Source organism: Limulus polyphemus, unplaced genomic scaffold (assembly GCF_000517525.1).
Source record: "Limulus polyphemus unplaced genomic scaffold, Limulus_polyphemus-2.1.2 Scaffold1546, whole genome shotgun sequence".
NCBI lineage: Eukaryota > Metazoa > Arthropoda > Merostomata > Xiphosura > Limulidae > Limulus > Limulus polyphemus.
In genome coordinates, this window is record NW_013667156.1 from 98,523 (window position 1) to 101,444 (window position 2,922).

Consider the following 2,922-nt stretch of genomic DNA (forward strand, 5'->3'; position numbering starts at 1 on the left):
TATATAGTGAGATTCTACATGTTAATGAATCTCTCACATAAAATATTTATAGCAAAATATAATTGTTATACCATATTTTATAATATTACTTTGTAATGTAACAATTGGCTTTAGTGTGATTAAATGTGTTCCTACCCATATCAAAATTCTATACTGAATTACTGATTGTATCAATGAGAAATCAAGAATTCTTATCATCAGGACGCTGAGCAATTTTTTCAAATGATAGATTTAATTAACATAAATTTTAGTGTTTTTATCAAATCCTTAACATGTTGTTTCCGGCTTAAATTTTTAGCAACTTGTAAGCCTAAATATTTTATAATCTTTGCTCTTTCATTTTGCAAACTTTTACAATCATAATTATTTATGCACCCATCATCATGAATGGACGATTTCATTTATAATAATTCAATTTTTGAGTCAAAATATACACATTTTGTTTTAGTTTTATTATCAGATAATTTGTTTTCAAAACCAACTTTCTACCGTTTGAAGGTTAATGTTAATTTAAAATTTTGGTTCTTTTATAATAGCAGAGCTAAATGTCAATGCAGTAAATTTAAATTTAGACCACATGAATTATTCTTGAATATTATAAAAGAAATGGATTCAAGTATAGAACCCTGTGGATCACCACACTTTATTTTATTGCATCACTAAATTTATTCGTTATTCTTATAATCTGTGTTAGATTATATAAATAAGATTTAAACCATTATAATCCATTGCACCTTATCCTTAGATTTCTATTATATCTGCCCCCCAGTGGCACAGCGGTATGTCTGCGGACTTATACTGCTAGAAACCGGGTTTCGATACCCGTGGTGGGCAGAGCACAGATATCCCTTTGTGTAGCTTTGTGCATGATAATAAACAACAACAATTCTATTATATCTAATAATATTTGATTTGATACTGTATAAAATGCCTCTTCTAAATCCAACTATATTCGTTAATAACATTATTTAAAAGTTCGTATATATTTTGTTTGAAATTTCGAGAGCTTCTTCACTATTTAACTCTTCTCTAAATCCATGTTGATTTTTTGAGAAAAAATTCAGTGAACCCGTTTTCACTATTTTTGCAATGTGTTTTATGATACTGATGAAATATGTCTATAATTTATATGATTATTCCTATCAACTTTTGTATATTGGAATTACTACAACCTTCTTAAATAACAAAGCACAGCAACAGATCTGGAGTTACTCATCTGACTTACCAGGGTAAAGAAAACAAATCAAACCAAACTTATATAATTTGTTTCATCTAACAAATCAATGTTTTTTTTACACCAACATAGATTACATTTTTAATTTTCTTATAACTCAATACAGTTTCTAATTCATTTAAGAACACATATATTGTAAAGCTATAATTAAAACAACTAGACCAATATGTTAGATGAGATTTTCAGAACCTTTTAGATAAATTAAAAATTTAAAGTTGGAAAGTATTTAGAATTTTTGTACAGTCCGTATAATCATAAAATACACACTGACTTCCACACTGTATATCACAGTTCAAATCTTTGAGTGAAAGTTATTGGCTAAATAGCATAAAATATTTATACTGACCGAATGATATATTTAAACAGCTCAAATGATTAAATAACATGAAATATTTATGACTTCCACACTGAATATTATAATAAAATAGCTCAAATCTTTGAGTTGAAATTCACGTGAAGACTAATCGAAACGTTATGAGGTGAATTTTTTTAGTTGTTCTAAAACAATTAAGAAATGTAATGAAAAATTAGATCTAGATAGAATAACATTGTTCGTAATATATAGACAAGCTAGATGAATTTTTCATATCAAGTTATGATTACATAAATTAGAACCTAAATTTTAAATTGGGAAAGGATCTAGTGATATAAAATTACATATTTAATGAACGTTATAAGTTCGTTGTACTGGTTTAAAATTGGCATTGACTTAGCTTTAATTTACAATTCATTATTACAAGTTATATATTTACTTTTAATTGCTCTTTTCCATTCGAAAATCACCTGTTGTTTTATTTCATTTTAGCGGGCTTGTGGAAAGCTGCTTTGATATTTCTCAGTAAACTTCGCTTTGTTTTCTTGTTCTGAGATTTACTATTAAACAGCGTCCCAAAGCACAATAAAAATAAGTCAATTTACATATTTGTTGCTGTTGTTAAACCATGAGCTTTTTAAATAACAAAGCACAGCAACAGGTCTAGAGTTACTTAACTGATTTAAGAGTCCCTCCCAGTGACACAGCGGTATATCTATGGACTTACAGCGCTAGAAACCGGTTTCGATACCTGTGGTGGGCATAGCCTCTTGTGTAGCTTTGTGCTTAACTACAAACAAACAAATTGACTTAAGAAGGTAAAAAAATATTATAAATAATTTTGGAAACCAACCTTTTCAGTACAGTTAATTTGTTTTTAATTTAATATTGATAATATTAATTATTATTATCATTTTTGTGCCTTGACATAATATTGTATTAGTAATCCTAGTTTGTACATGACTTATACAGAAATTGATAGTAATTACAATCCACTTACTTAATCTATTTCACACCTAATAGTTGCTGTTCGCGAAAGGTGATCATGTGAATAACACTTAGACCACTATTATGCTCGTCGTATCCCACCCGACCTTTTAACGAAAAGCCTCACCGGCACTAGATATGACAGGTGTAATGTGGTTGACGTATTTCTTTAGGCTTTCATTCATTAAGTTATTCGAATAAGGGTACAGCAATATTAAAAGTAGTTTGAGATCTTGACGCTTACGCAGGTGTGAGTGAGTATCTTACATTGCGTATTGAGTGCATACGAAAGCTAGCGTGGTCCGGCATGGCCAGATGGTTAAGGCACTCGACTCGCAATCTGAGGGTCGCGGGTTCGAATCCCGTCACACCAAACATGCTCGCCTTT